The sequence below is a fragment of the Pogona vitticeps genome, chromosome 3, assembly GCF_051106095.1.
Source record: "Pogona vitticeps strain Pit_001003342236 chromosome 3, PviZW2.1, whole genome shotgun sequence".
Lineage (NCBI taxonomy): Eukaryota > Metazoa > Chordata > Lepidosauria > Squamata > Agamidae > Pogona > Pogona vitticeps.
Window position 1 is genome coordinate 165,327,301 of NC_135785.1, and position 16,677 is coordinate 165,343,977.

Consider the following 16,677-nt stretch of genomic DNA (forward strand, 5'->3'; position numbering starts at 1 on the left):
TATGACCTCCCCTCACAGAAAACCCTCAGTTCTAGAGTGCTGACCTCGCTCTATGACTCTGCGAGGGAGGTGGTCAGTGACCATTTTTCACTGATACAGGGGCGTAAGTTGCACTTCACAGCGGACCTGTGGAGCTGAGGTCAGGATGGCTACCCCTCGCTCACAGCCCACTGGTGGCAGCCAGAGGACTTGAGTAATGGCAGGGCATCGGCAACAGGGCCACAGGGGGAGGCCCTTGCCCTGCCCCCAGGCTGCAGGTCCATTCTGCTGAAGGCACAGCACATGGAAGCTCAGGTGACAGGGAGGAACATCGCTGATGAGTTCCTGTCCATGCTGGAGTGGCCACCGGAGGGAGAGGTCATCCATGGCCACATGGTCACGGATGCGGGGTGGAACATGTTGGCCACATTGAATGCAGCGGGCTTTGAGGGCATTGTGTGCATGCCGCACAAATTACACCTAGTAGTGTATTATGCCTTTGGCCTAGGCAGCCACGTCAAGCCTGAGGGGATGCAGGCACTCCTGCAGCAATGCCGCCCACTGGTGAGTCACTTCTCCTGCAGCCTAAAAGCTGCCTGCCAGCTGCGTGAGAGGCAGGAGGAGTTGGATCAGGAGACATACGTTCTCCTGATGGACCTGCCCACCAGGTGGAACTCCACCTACACCATGGTGTCCCACCTGGTAGAGCAAAAGGTAGTTTTGGAGGACATCATGTCCTCCATGCCCATTCTGTCTGGGGAAAGAGAGGTGGGCATCAGTGCCACAGATTGGCTGGCCATCTCCCAGATGGTGGGGGTGCTTAAGCCCTTCCAGGAAACCACTGACATCTTGTGTGGCTACACGGCAAGCCTGGGGCAGGTCATCCTCCTGATTCATGCCCTTGATTGGCCCCTGGAGTCTGCTGTGGCACCAGGATCCTCCCTCCTTCCACGGACCAGGACTTTGGTGAAGAGGCTGCAGGCAGGTGTGCAGAAGCAACTCCATCCTGTCTGCAGGGACAGAGCTTACCACATGGCCTGCCTGTGTGATCCTCAAATCAAGGGTGGCTTGGCATCACACACCTTGGAGCTTGAGGAGTGGAGAACAGAGCTCTTCACTGAGGTCCGCAGGCTGTTGGGTGCACAACATTGCTGGCCAAGATGCCAAATGCTGCTTGGGAAGTACCCTGCCAAGATGCCAATCGCTCTAATGCTACTGGAGCCAAACTCTATCTTGATGACAAACGCCTCTGATGCTGCTTGGGAAGAACGCTGTCAAGATGCCAAAACACCACAGTGTCTGCTGAGGGCAAATGCTACTGCAATGCCAAATGCCTCAATGGCTGCTGGGGACAAACCAAACTAACTCAGTGCCATCCGCTTCCGTGTCTTGTGGCAAACTTTGCCAGCTGGTTCTGTCACTTTCCTGGGGGGACCCAATTTGTGGATGAATAACTCAGATATCCAAAATCCAATCTCTGCAAAACTTGGCAGGCTTGTTGGGAAAAGTCATAGGAAGCTTCTGTGTGATTTAGGATTCTCTTAGTACCTGGGGGGAATTTTCCTGGGGGCATCCTCCTTGTGGCTATATAACTCAGAGGTCCAGAATCCAAACTTCACCAATCCTGCTGGGCTTGTAGAAAACAGTTTGCAGAAGCTTCCCTGTGAATTTGATGTCTCTAGATGTCTGGGGGCCTGTTTTATAGCATTTTAAACTGAAGATGAATTGATTTATTGATTCATCCAAAAATATTCATAAATTCATATTCATTGATTTGGTGACCTTGAGGAATTGTGAATCGTAACAAATCACCATTTTTTAATTCATCCCCATCTCTAATCATAACCATTATAAAAAATCTGAAGCGCAGTCATGTGGAAGATGTGTTTTTTCCTGCCTCTAGAGGTTGAGAATATATTCAAATTATAAGTAATATATTCAAATTATAAGAAAGATTTTTTGACTGAGCATTAGGAAAAACACCCTGGCAGAAAAGAGTTGTTAGGAGTAACTACCTTGGAATATGGTGGGGTTTTCTACATTTAAGGTTTTTAAACACAGATTAGAAGTAGTAATAGGGCATAGCATTCATCAAACAGCCATTTTGACAGCTCCAACAGGCCTGTAAGGCGGGACTTCCGGATGAGGGGTCAACCCTGGCCCCTTCCAGCGGAAGGGACAGGTTGTGGGGTGACGTCAGGGGTTGCGGAGGTCACCGTGGACCTATAGGAGGGTTTCCTAGAGTTTGGGGTCCCCCATGACCAGAGGGCGGTCTGAGGATTGGCCCCCCCGAAACATCTTGTCACCCCACAGGCCTATAGGCCAATGAGGAGCAGTGACATCCGCCGGAACCCCCAAAATCCGGGCTAACTCAGCACCAGCTGAAATGAAGTAGCTTTCAGGACCTGTGAATCTAACTTTACCCATGACTGGGTCGTAGGCCAGTATCATTCATGTTGTTCAGAAGATCAGGATGTCCTTGTAATAACCCCTGTGTAACTGAAAGGAACATTTATTTGTGCCCTCAGAAATGGAAAATGGGGCATTTTTAAGAACTGTGTACCAGCTCCGAGGGTACTGTATCGCTGCCAGACCAACTTCCCAAACCCCAAGCAAATCTAAGGGTCTGGGCAACATCGTTGTAAAGCTGGCATTTGTGTTTTGAGGAAAGACCTTCTTACAGGCATTGCTGGGAAGTGTGATGTAAAAACCATGATCACCCATTTTGCTTCTCAGCCCTATACGACCTCAGAAACCTCAGAAGCAGACACCCAACTGTTGAACTTGCTAGGCCAACCTAGCCACTTCACTAACTGTAGCTTTCTTTGACCCCGGCCTTTTGTGTCCAAAATCTTTTCAATTCTGTACAGTCTGTCTCCCTTGTCATTGATCTTCTGTAGTTCTTCAGGATAGAAAGTCCCTATTATTACTTCCTTATCATAATCCGTTAACTGATATACAGGCCTCTCTGTGCCTCTGATGATCCGGTCTACTATAAATATTTCAGTGGTGAAATTCTGTTCATATCCCTTATCAAATAACCCCCTCCTTTTAGAAACCCTCACACAGTCTCCTTTTCTGAGTTTTGGAACTTCTTTTTTGGTTCCAGCAGAGTGCTCATAGACCCTTTTCCAAATGGACAGTTCATTGTGTTGATTCACATCTACAGGTCTACATTTAATAGTTCTATGAATGCTGTGATTATAACTTTTAAGGAACATTGGTAATACATCCACATACCTGTAGGTATTATTAGCCGTGAAATAGCTCCACATTTTTGTTTTAATGTTCTGTTAAACCTCTCCACCACCCCAGCTTTGACCTCATTATTGGTGACAAAATGTTGTATTCCAAGTTTCTTGAATAAGCTGCTTACAGGTCTGTTTAGAAATTCATCGCCACGGTCCGTCTGTATTTTGTCAGGTTTTCTTCCATCTTGTTTGAAAATGGCTTCAAAGGCTGGCCACTTCTTTACCTGTTTTGCCTTTGAGGGATTTTGCCCAACTGTACTCAGAAAGGATGTCTACACAAGTCAGTATATATTTACAATCCTTGTTGTACCTAGCAAATTGTTGCATATCGACCAAATTTGCTTGCCATTGAGCATCTACTTTGGAAACCACTGTCTTATTTCTTTTAAAATGAATTCTAGCTGGTCTATGTAATGTATAGGCCTCCTGATCGAAAAGCCATTGAGAAACATCCCCAACCTTCAATGTTTTGACCCTTTTTTGGCCTCCGTAAATAGAGACTTCAGACCACCAAAACTCCCCGTTGATGAGGGTGTATAATAGATATTGTGCAGTATTTTTTCTCTGTCCATCCCTCTCAGGCATTAGCACAAATATGAATAAGTTATGGTACAATAAAGACTATTTATGAAAAGACAACCTAAATCTCAGGTTTAGTAGAAATACATGACATACATTTTTAGCTTTTACAAGTTGTATAGTTAGAAGCACATGCAGTACAGGCTATATTTACAAGTTATATATAGGGCAGGACAGTTTCTCGGCCTCAACAGCCTGACCCTTCACCGATGGACGCGTTAACATTGTCGTCTGCCGCTTTCAGGTCAGTTCTGTGCGGCCCGTATCTGCAGTCGCACTCAAGCCCATCGTCCTCATCATCAGCCTGATGTCCAGGGTTCGCCTGTGTTTGAGCTTGAAACAAGCTCTCCTGTGGTTGAAAATGAAACAAGCTTTTAGTCATTTTTAAAAAAGACCTTAAATCCCAACCCTAGCATAAATCCCTAACTATGGCTTTTTAAAGCCCTTATAACAGGCCCCTAGCTACGTCTTTTAGAAAATTGATCTTACCAGGTTGACTTGAGGCTCATTGACTTGATGCTCTGCAGCCTCCTCAAAGCCATCATCTGCAACCTCTTCCACGGTCAGATTCTCAGGGCCACAAAACCTGGTTTCGCTAGCACACAGCCATCCACGTCGTCTGCCGATTTCAGGGTTTCTCCGGTTGGCTTCTGTAAATCTCTTTTTAACCATTGGTCACAATCCTACTGCAGCAAAGCATCATCATCTTCCTCAGCACCCCACATTAGAGTACAGGCCGGCTTTCTTCTGCTTTTCTGCTTGGGCTTTGCGGTAAAGACAAAGAGGTCTTCTGCAGACTTGTATTTTCTTCTTAGCTTTTCTTCAGGCAGGCTGTCCCTGAGACTTGTAGGATCGCCTAAGGGGCTTGGAAAAACCCACAGCCCCGTGGTAGTAGCCTTTGGGGCACAAATGCCTTTTGGGTCTCCCTGCATCCTTTTGGCCTGCCTCGGGAATCTGGTTTTCTTTGTCCTCCATCGTCTCCAATGCGCTACAATCTCTGCAAAGAACAGGCAGCATGCACAGATCTCTGCAAAATCACTGCTGGGGGCTTTCCTGAACCAAGAGACCTAAGGGCAAGCCAGGGCATGCCTTATGGCAGCCCCTTTACTAGCCATGCCCCTTCAGCAACTCCTCATTGGCCTACAGGCCCGTGGGGGGACAAGATGTTTCAGGGGGTCAATCCTCAGACTGCTCTCTGGTCATGGGGGACCCTGGACTCTAGGAAACCCTCCTATAGGTCCACGGTGACCTCCGCAACCCCTGACGTCACCCCACAACCCACCCCTTCTGGTGGAAGGGGCCAGGGTTGACCCCTGACCCAGAAGTCCCTCCTTACAGGGCTGTTGGAGCTGTCAAAATGGCTGTTTGATGAATGCTATGCCCTATTACTACTATTAGATGGCTACTTGTCAGGGGTGCTTTAGTGTGGGTTTCCTACTTTGGGGAGTTTGATTTGATGACCATTGGGGTGCCTTCCACTGTTACAGTGACAGTATAATTTTGCAACAGCTGACAGCTGAAACCTGGTTGTTTAGCACAGGAAGTTGCCATTAGAGTTGCCCCCATGCATCAGTGGAATTTATGGAGGAGGTGACTCATTAAATCTCCATTGATTTAGAGGGCTTACTTTAGCAGTGACTTACTACACTAAAAAAACAGAATTTCAGTCCAAGAATGAAGGCAGGCCCAACAACGTCCCTGCCTGAGCAACATCCCTTTCCATGGGGCCAAGTGATCATGTCTGGAAGGGCTAGGTTGGAACGGAGGGTAAAAGCCTCTGCCAGAGAAAGGGAGTGTAACAGCCTCCCTCTACCTCACAAAGGGGGGTCGCTACATCACTCTAAATCACTCTTCTTTTCCACTGCCACCAACCATTCCCTCAAATAAGTAGCTTCAGGCCAAAATATGATTCAAATTAAAAACTCAGGTTTATTGGGTACAAATAAAAGGAATGGTAAATCACTTATAATTAAATAATAATTCAATCACTATAATAAAGTCACTAGCACACACAGACTCTCACAATATATCACAGATCTCCTAACTCCTCTCTAAACCCTATCCAAGCCCTATCCAAGCCCTATCAGTCCCTATCTAAAATCTCTCACACACATTCACTCCCATTTATACAACAGCTCCACCCCTTATGTCCCACCCTCTGTCACACCATTGGTAGATGACTCACAGCTTTAGTAGTGACGGACAGGTGAGGTCATAGCTGTATGTAACAGGGAGGAACCAGAGGCATTAGAAAAGGTGGGAAAGATAGTGAAGGAGGTGACAGGACAGTTAGAAAAGGTGAAATCAAAAGGAAAGGAAAGAAGGGAGTATATAAAGAGGGCAGGTCAAAAGAGGGGGACTGAAAGAGGTGAGAGAGGCAGATTCAAAGAAACAACCAAGGACCCTTCCCCCAGCTGGGAGTGGGTCTGGTTGGAAGATCTGTGGACCAGCAAGTGGGAATGACTAATGGTGCCAAGGGAGGAAACTGAGAGGAGGAAGTGTGAACCTGGCAAACCCTCTTATTGGGGCAAGAAGGAAGTGAAAGAGTGGGGGAGGCAGATCAGAGAAGAGAATACGAAGATAACAAGGGAAAAGCAAGAAAGAGCAAGATAGCAAAGACCCTCTGGATCAAAGAGGCCCAAGGACCACAATCTTGAGAAATTCCTAGACCCAGGAGCTAAGATTTATGGGTCAGAGGCCCATGGAGCGAAATGGATGTTCATGTTGCTAGTAGAGAGACAGTTCATACCTGTTGAAGTTAATTGATTTTTGGATTTATCTGAAACAAATGTTGGCAGTTTGGATCCCAGAAATGTGTCATTATTGAATGATCCCAAGGAGGGATTGACTAATATTATGCAGGACATTCAGCCAGTATTCTGGGACCCAAGAATTAGCTTGGCTGAAATAGGCCTAAATGAGGTGAGCATCAGCGCACCAGGAATGCTGATGCCCAAGATGGCTCCAAGATTGAAAAGTTACTGCTGCTGTGGCAGTGGCACCTTTTGCTCCGCTTGAGTTTTCTGCTTTTCTCTGTGCACGGATGGTGCTGCAGTGGAGGGAGAGGACACCTGGGCAGGGAGATATCTCCGCCCCACCTGAGTCATGGTGGAGGAAGGCAAGAGGGGCAAGAAGGTGAGGAAGGAGAACCAGGAAGGGGTGGGCATGGGGGACGTGTTTATTTGAGCTTGAAGGGAAGGACTCTTCATTATTCTGAGGGAGAGATGAAGGGAGGATAATTTTCACACCCCAAAAAGTAAATTAATCTCACAGCATATTGACATTTGTTTTCCTTCTCAAATTTTATCTGGTAGAGGCAGATTTACAGCCTTCCCATAATTATGTACTATTAAATTAATATTAATGTATTAGGCTAGAATTATATTCTGAAAAAAATCTATTTCTTTACTCCATTAAAATATTTTTTAATGAAAATGTGGTGGGAGTCACAAGTTACTTGGCTATTATAAAAGATTGGGTGTGACTCAAAAATGTTGGGAAACACTGACTTACAGGATAAAGATTCATCCTCTTTTCAGAAATTAGAAACTATTATTTTTTGAACTCTCAGACTTTCCCAGCTAACATGTGGTTTGTGAATCAGTTATAATTCTTTCTGTATGCTTTTTTGGACTCAAACTAGAGAACTACAGTAAGTTAGCCCACTGTTCATACTTGTACTTCCTTAAGTACTTGTACTTCCTTAACAGTTCATTCTCAATTGTAACTCGCCATCATTGTCACTCAGTTCTGTCTCTTGCATTCCAGCCAACTTTGCTTTGTAATAGGTCACCAGAAAATAATAATGGTCTTTATTTGCAAGCCTGATTGTCCAGACACTTATCTTGGTAGTAACCATGTTTTCATTGGAAAAAACACACTGGTCATGGGGAATTCACAGTTCCCTTCACATACAGTTTGATGTGATGTCAGTTACCATCTGAAGACTTACGGAGACCTCATCAACTTTTCAACGCTGCAAAAACTTTTTCTTGACTGTGTGGAGGAAACCTACTTACAATATACTATATAAGTGATGGCTGGTAACTGGCTCAAGTATTTATTTTTATTTCCACTAGATGGGAGTGTGGAGTTAGGAATAAGGTGTTGGATTGTTGTTGTTTTTAAACATATACTATAGGCCCCTAGTTAAAATTATATTGGTAGCTGTTTGTGATGCTTAGTTCCTGAAATAAATTCTTTATTTCACATTGTTTTGGAATGAACTGCATGTTGATTTTGCATGTGTCCCTTTATAATGAACACATTTGGATTCTGGCACTTGTTTGTAGACTCTAGAATTAAACAGGTGCAGAAGGCCCCTGTACCCAAATACTGGGGATACAGGTTGGGACTGCCCTGCCCTCTAAGAAACATTTTGACCTGCTCTGTCTCTTACATTATCTATTATTCATTTCTGGTTCTCTTTTTTACATAAAAAGTAAGGGGGAAAATCATGAATTGGAGGGAATGGAAATGCTATGACTTGGGGAAGCGTGTAGCACTCTTAGTGACAGGACCTATCCAGACAAAGCCCACACAGCAATCATCCTTCAACAATCAAATCCTCAGTCCTAATAGTGTAATATAATGAGCCATGTGAGAAAAGAAAGGAGTGTTCCAACACCCCAATAAGCAATCTAAAGAGTGACATAAGTCTGGCTGTTGCAGAGGCTGCACACTATTGTCACCTGAGATCTCTACAGTTGGACTATCCTGGAAAGCCCTTGGAGTTTGCTCGTGAGTTTCTGCTTTCAACTTGCCTTCTCCTCTGGCACTGGAAACTCAGTGTATTGATACCATGCATTGCTTTTGTCTTTTCTCAATTCAAGTGGTGGACCACGTTTTAAACCCTACAAATGCTGAATGGAAGGATTCATTGGGATATTACTCTGTGAAGGAGACAATTGACTCTTTGTTACATCTCAAAATTGAACAAATACCATTGAATCAGTCCCTTTTTGTGCAGGATCCAGTGCTTGTGCCCATCTGGAATCTTACATACTGAGGATTCCACAATCTGGGAGCAGCCACTGAAAAAGCTGATGTATACTTGAGAGGGTGGCAGGACTGACAGAAGGGCCTTCCCTGAAGACCTTGAAATCTGAGGGTTCATTTTGAGAGACAAACTGTCCTTCACACATCATGGTCCCCAGACTTAGAGGGTTTTATTTATCAACAATATGAATTGGGCTTGGAAATGGAACGGCAGCCAGTGAAGGTGATGTAACAGAGGTGTTATGCACTCCCTGTAACCAGCCCCAGTCAGCAAAATGCCTGCAGGATTTGGCTTGCTGAAGTTTATGAGCACTTTTCAAAGGTAGCCCATATAGTGTTATCTTAGAATAATCCAAGTGGGACATAACTAAGGCATGTACCACCATAGTGAGATCAGACAGGTCCAGCTAATGGTTGCATCAGCTTTAACTGTTCAAGCACATTCCTGGCCAACGACAAAACCTGGGAACCCTGGCTTAGAGATGAATCCAGGAGTAAGCCCAAGATGTATATGTGTGTTTTGGGGCTGTGATGCTATATGGCACAGGTCGTATCCCTCTCATTTCATTTGCCTTTTGAGAGACCAGGAATATTTTCATCTTGTCAAATTTCAGCTTCAATTTCTTCACCCTCATCCAGTCTATTACTGGCGCTGGACACTGGTTTAGACTGAAACAGCTTCCTTGGAATTTAATGACATGGAGGACAAACTGAACCCTGAGGGATTACACGTGCCAATGTCCAAGGTATTAAACAGGAATCTCCCAGGACCATTTTCTGAACTCACCAGTCGAGAAAGGGCCAGAGACACTGCAGAATAATGCTTCCAAGTCCTATCTTAGAGAGACGATCCGTTAAGGACACAATTGACAATGATATCAAAACCTACCAAGAGGTCAAACAGACCCCAGTGACAGAAATTTTGCTCATCCAATTTCCAGTGCCCATTGTCTACTAAGGCTGCTCAGATCACACTTGGGCCCTATTCCAGACTGAAAAATATCTAATTTGTCTCATCTCTTGACATCAAACAAGCAGTATTGCTGGCTAAAAAGAGCACCCAACAGGTAAAAAGTATTTATTCGGCTTTAATTTGGCTTAAATTGACTGTTCCTGGTGGTTTAACTAAATTCCTAATCTCATGTTGGAGGCAAGCCAGGTTAACTAGGCAGCCTTCCCTCCCCAGCTTTAAAAAAAAACACCTCTATGAGTTTCAAAAAAGACAGAAAAGGAGAAGGGGGGGGAGATTGCCTGTGGCTGTCCTCTATTTTAAGAGATGGACCATAAATTCCAAACTGCCAGCTTAAGATCTTGAAACCAACATGCATGCTGCAGCTGTTTCCACCTAAGCAGCTTACCTGGCCTCTACACCCTCAGCCATGTATATCTGGGACATTAAAAACAGCACATAAGTTTGGAACTGCCCACAAGAACTTGATGCACGGCCCTGAAGATGATTTATCAACAAAAGCTCACTATTTTTTTATACTCTTAATGGTCAATTAAAGGTATCACCTACTCCTGCATTTGTATTGCTTCAACGACCATGCAGCTTTGTCCTGATTTTGTCTCATCCAGTAAAATCCACCACATGCTCCAGTATTCTGCCTGAAAATGGAATATTGCAGTCTGATTGGTAATTATCCATTAAAATAGACTTCAAAGTGGGCTTTTTGAGTAAAGGCCTTACTGTCCCTTTTTAAAGGCAGATTAGAACTCTGCCATGTTAAAGTTATTCATTACTCATCTTACACACTTAGCTAGTCTGCTCCTCGCTGGTGGGTTTCACCTCTCCAAAGCTGAAACATGGCTATTGTCAGGGGGGGAATAAAAGACTAAAGTTACAACAGTGGCCCTTGCAGTAACTACAACATCCCAGTCAGAGTGGATCTGAGAAACAATCCCTTTGACTATTTTTTATCCCTTTTTATGAGGTATAATAAATTAATAGTAGCTTCTCCCTTGTGAAGATCCATCATTCATACAGTAAGTTTCTGGATCTAGCTCACCTTTACCATAGAGCCAAAAAACTCAGGACATCCCTACAGCTAATGTGGACTTCCCTTGTATTTCAGTTGACACCACTGTGACAGTGCTGATTTCTCCACCTTGAACTGGAGGCTGGAGAAACAGTCTCCCTGTAAGCAAAACACTCAGTGCCAGTGTTTGCTATTGTCAATATCAAAACTGGTCAATGACCTCATATTCAGATGTTCCTCCATACCTAGAAGTGCTGACCGGTCAATGCTGGTATTGACACTAAAAGCACACTGAAGATGGGTGTTATGGTTATAGTACTGATGAGAGGCAGTAGTGCTCACACCAGCATCAAGATGAACATCAATGTCATGGATTGTATAGAGACTTAAAGTAATATGTATAGAGAGTCTCATCTTTCAGGTCATTTATAAATGATAACCAGCTCAGCAAGTGCTGGTAATTATTGCTGTGTGGAGACCAGAATCTTTGGCTGGGGGATGATGAGTGCATTGTCACCTGTAGTGCTGAAAAAGGAGGTTATTTACCTGTAACCATAGTTCTTCGAGTGGTCCTGTGAATTCACACATATGGGTCTTGTCTGCGCCTGCGCTGACAGTCTCGGAAGATTCTACAGCTAAAAGTAACAATTTTATGGTGATCTCCCATGAGGCATATGCTCCTCCCACCTATTGTTCCCCTCAATTCCTAGGATATGTCTGCCGGGCAAAAGTTATAAAATTATCAAAGCACCATGACGGACAGAGGGGATTCACAGAGGACCACTCGAAGAACTGTTACAGGTAAGTAAGTTCCTTTTCTTCATTGTGGCCTCTGTGAATGCACACATATGGGTGACTAGCAAGCTTCACTTACTGGCAGGTGGGACGTCATGGTAGGAAGGGTGCTAAACAGCTCTGCCAAATCCAGCATCAGTGCGTGCTCTGACATCTAGCCAGTAGTGCTTGACAAAGGTCGATGGAGAGGACCAGCCTGCAGCACGGCCGGTATCTGGGATGTCTGTCCCATAGATGGCTTTTGAGCTTGATCTAAGATGGACTGGAGTTTGGGAGTATCCTCCAAGCTGTCAAGTGGAGTGACGATAGGTTCGGGTGGTAGACCATCCCTCTGTTCACCATCAGAAGGTCGGGAAGCAGTGGAAGTCAGAATGTATCTGTCGACATTAACTGGAAGGAAACCACGGCTGTCTCGGCCACGAGGGAGCTATCAAAACTGTGTTGGATTGGGAATGATGGAGCCAAATTACTGTTCGCTGCAATAGCAGGATTGGAGGGAAGACATAAAGTACAGTGGGGTCTTGACTTGAGAACTTAATCCGTATTGGAAGGCGGTTCTCAAGTCAAAAAGTTCTCAGGTCAAATCTGCATTTCCCATAGGAATGCATTGAAAACCATTTGATCCGTATCTGCTCTTTTCCGTCCATAGAAACTAATGGGAAGCTGCTATTCTGCCTTCGACCACTAGAGGGGGATATTTTGTTTCTTTTTTTCTTAGGTCAAGAAAGGTTCAGGGAAGGCAGGGAAAATATAGTCCAGGCAGTACAGTACCAGGCAGTCCGAAGACTGTCTCCCAATCCACTCTCTAAACGCTGGGAGGAGGGAGGAAGCAGACAGGCACCCTTTTCACTGGCCAACAGTTAACTGAAAGTTCACATTTTGCTCTTTCCCTGCCTCCCACGTGGGTTTTTTTCAGTTCGTAACTCAAATCTAAGTATGTAAGTCAAGTCAATATTTTCCTATGAGAGTGGTTCTTAAGTCAAAATGTTCTTAACTCAAGCCGTTCTTAAGTCAAGACCCCACTGTAGTCTCTCTGACCAGTTGATCATGAACGCATCTCTGATGGAATCGGTGTCGGCTCCGGCCTGAGCGCAATAGGTCTTGCATTTCACGTTTGAGCTTGAGGCAAAGACATCGATGTCTGGTGTCCCCCAAGGGCGGCAGAGTTGGTGGAAGACGGGAGGGTTTGAGGGACCACTCGTGAGACCTCGATGTCAGACAGCTCAGATGGTTGGCTAGGTAGTTCTCCTCTGTGGAGATGTAGACAGCAATTGGAAAAACATGGTGCTGGCAGCACCATTTCCAGAGGTCAACAGCCAAATACATGAGTGAAGAAGAGTGGGTGCCACCCTGCTTGTTTACATAGAAGAGGGTGGTAGTGTTGCCCATTGCTAATTGAACAACCTGTCCTTGTATAAGTAGTTGGAACGCACAGAAGGCTCTTATGATCGCCATGAGTTCCAAATTATTGATGTGAAGTATCGATTCCAGCCTTGACCACAGTCCGCGAATTTTGTATTGCAGGCAGTGAGTGCCCCATCCCGAGGTACTGCCGTCTGTGGTGATCTGTACAGTTGGTTGAAGAGGTTGGAACGGATGACCTATGAGGAGATTGGACGCCAAGGTCCACCAGGTGAGTTGATCCGAGAGTTCTGGTGTTACTTGGAGCTTTTTAGATTGGTTGTCGATTATAGGATTGAATTGGGCAAGGTACCACGCCTGAAGGGATCGCAGTTTGAGCCTTGCGTGTTGAATGATGGACATTGTTGAAGCCATGAGTCCAAGAAGATGTTGGGCACGGCGAGCTGGGATGAAGATCTGAGGCTGAAACAGAGCTATGGCATTTCTCAGTTTCCTTATCCTTTCTCTTGGAACGAATGCCCTGGCTTGTATTGAATTGAGTGGGACACTGATGAAGGTAGTCTTTTCCGAGTGATTGATTTGGAGACCAAGGTTTTGAAGAGTGTCGAGGATGATCCAGGTGGTTCTTATGGCATCGAGACAAGACTTTGCCACGATTAATCAAATCGTCGATGTAAGGACAGATGTGAACACCATGTAGGCGGAAAAAAGCCACAACCAGCACCATGCACTTTGTAAAAGTTCTCGGGGCTGTTGAGAGCCCGAATGGGAGGGAGCAGAATTGGTAAACCGAATTGTTGAAATGAAATCTGAGGAATGTGATGGGATGGGTGGATGGATATATGGAAATAGGCATCCTTGAGGTCGATCAGGACGAACCAGTCTCCCTGTGAGAGAAGAGGAATAACGGTGTCAAGCATCAACATTCTAACTTTTCAGGGTTGAATATAACTATTGAGATCCCTGAGATCAAGGATTGGACGGAGGCCCCCATCCTTTTTCAGGACCGTGAAGTATTTGGAATAGAAACCATTAAAGAAGTCTGTAGCTGGAACCAAGACAATAGCTCACTTGTCAAGCAAAGTGGAAATTTCTTCTTGGAGATTTCGAGAGTATGGGGTAAACTTAAGGTTGCCCAAAGGGGGAACGGAATCAAACTGAATGCGGTAACCTGATGAAATAATGTTGAGCACCTACTGGTCGTTTGTAATATATTCCCAAAAGGGGAGAAATGGTTGCAGTCTTGGGTAGGGTGAACGGTAGGAACATAGAGGAACATGAATAAGAGTATCAATAGTGTTGATAGCCCTTACCCTTCTTTTGTGGCTTTCATAAGGATTGACGTCACTGTTCATTTCAAAGTCGGTGTCGATGGTCGTGGTGTCAAGAAGGACCTGTCTGATTGCTGTTGTTGAAACAGTCGATATGGTTGGTATTGTTGGAATGATTGAAAGAGTTGTTGGTAGTATTGTGAATGCCTGTACTGTGGTTTGTAGGATCGAAAGGACTGCTGGTTCATTTAAGTTTTAGCTGTTTTGCGAATCTTACGAAGATTCTCCATGGTGTCATCTGTCTTCTGGTTGAAGAGACCCATGTCATCAAAGGGGAGCTCTTCGATTCTGTTTTTGGCATCATCCTTTAGGGATGTAGACATGAGCCAAGCATGTCGACAGATTGCTATAGAAGATGATAGAGACTTGGAAGTGGCTTCAGCCACATGTCTGCCAGCGATTTTTTGTTGCTTTGCTAGGGAGGTAGCTTCTGCGTGGGCATTCATGAGGTCAGTTTTGATGGATTCTGGGGCAGATCCGAGGATGGGCAAAGTTTTTGCCCACAAATGTCATTGGTAGTTGCCCATTGCTGCTTGGTAATTAGCCACTCTGAGGAAAGATTGTAAGGAATAGACTCCCCTAGCCATGACATCGAGTTTCCTCCCTTCCTTATTTGTTGGTGAAATTGATGATTTACCTCTTGATTTGGATAACTTGGATTCAACTATGACGGAATTTGGGGCAGGATGTTTTGCCAAGAATTCCATGTCAGTACCATGGGTTCTGTACATATTCTCAGTATGCCTCGAGATTTGCAAATTCAATGGTGGTATATCCCAGGCATCCCTGATTATTTGTAGCATGGCAGGTATGAAAGCAAGGTACAGTGGTTCAGATTTCTCGTTGTTGATGTTGTTGAAGATATCTGCCTTAGGGGAAGGAGGTTCTCTGACATGAATTTTGAGTGCAGAAGCCATGCGAGAGACTAAATGGGAGTAAGAGGTGAAGTCTTTAGATGGAGAGGGCGGGCGGTTATCAACGGGATCAGACTCAGGAGTGGGTATATTGGCAAGAGATTCTGGTGATGAATCAGTGTCAGTTTCCTGGTCTGACACCGATGAAGAAGGTGAAGAGTCATCTTCTGAGCAGAAAGGGATGCAAGCATTGTAGATGGTGCTGGGTGAGATCCCGTAGTTGGAATGACATGTCATTTCTTTGATGGGTGTTTAGCGTGTTTCGCTGGGTGAATGCCATCAGTTTGCGAGTGGCGTTTCTTCGACGTTGAGACTGATGTTGATGTCGAGGTGGTACTGGTGGTTTCGATGTCAATGTAGAAGGTGGAGTCTGTTCACAGTGTGGTAGGGATTCATGACGTGACCGTTTTGCTTGGCCAGCCTGGGAGAATCTATGATACGCCACCATTTGAAATTGGTTGGCGAATGGGAAGAAATTTTCAATGCCAAGTTGTTGAAAAGCAAGCTGCTGGTAAGCCGGGAAGAAGGGGAATTGGTAGCAGTGACTGAACTGAGACATTGGAGTGGATGGCTCAATATGTTTCCTTTTCTCCTTCCATTTCTTGGGAGACTGAGGAGTTTCAGGCTCCGATGGTTCGGTATCAAAGGCCCGCCCTGAAGTAGGGCTCCAATGGGCAGTGGCCGGAATGGATGGAAGCTCAGTCCCAATGTGGCCAGTGAAGGGAGAGAAGCTACCAGCCATGACTGGAGCTTGTGCTGACGGAATATGCACCTCATCCTTTTCCACTATAGATCCTGGCACCTCTAAAGATGACTATTCCAATATTGGAAAGGGTGGACGCTCTCCGGGGGGGGGGGGGGAGATCGAGGTGAACAGACTTAACCTTTTTAGATTTCTTGTTAACAGGTTTTTCCTTCTTTTTCTTAGGAGGTTCACGCTCCTTGGCTGCTTTAGGCTTTGAAGCCCTGGATGTATTGGAGCCTTCTTTAGAGCAGAGAGACGGAATCAAATGGCCCGGGGCGGACGAGGATGGGATTTGCCACGGAGCCACTGTATCCAAATGTTGAGCCTCGGAGGGAATAGCAGCAGCAGGATTCATGGCTTCCTCCCAAAGGTGAGATCTGACCCTCTGGAGTCTGTGTTTCAGTGTGGGTTTAGTAAAACGTTTATATGTCGTGCAAGACTGAGTCTAGTGTTGTTCTCCCAAACAATTTAAGCACCTGTCGTGGCTGTCAGAAGATGGTATTTTACTATTGCAGCCAACACAGTGCTTGAAAAGAGCTGAAGAAGCCATAAATGGCGGGAAGGAAGGGGAAAAATGGTTGTAGAGTCCAGGGAAGGGGGGGAAAACGAATCCTGAAACTGACGGGGGAAAACTCACAGGAAATCAGAACAGGAAAGGTCCATTGATAAGGTAATTGAAAAGGGAAAAGATTATTAGTAGTATAAAGGCCAAAAATTGCTCTTCCTCTCTTCTGTAGAACCTTT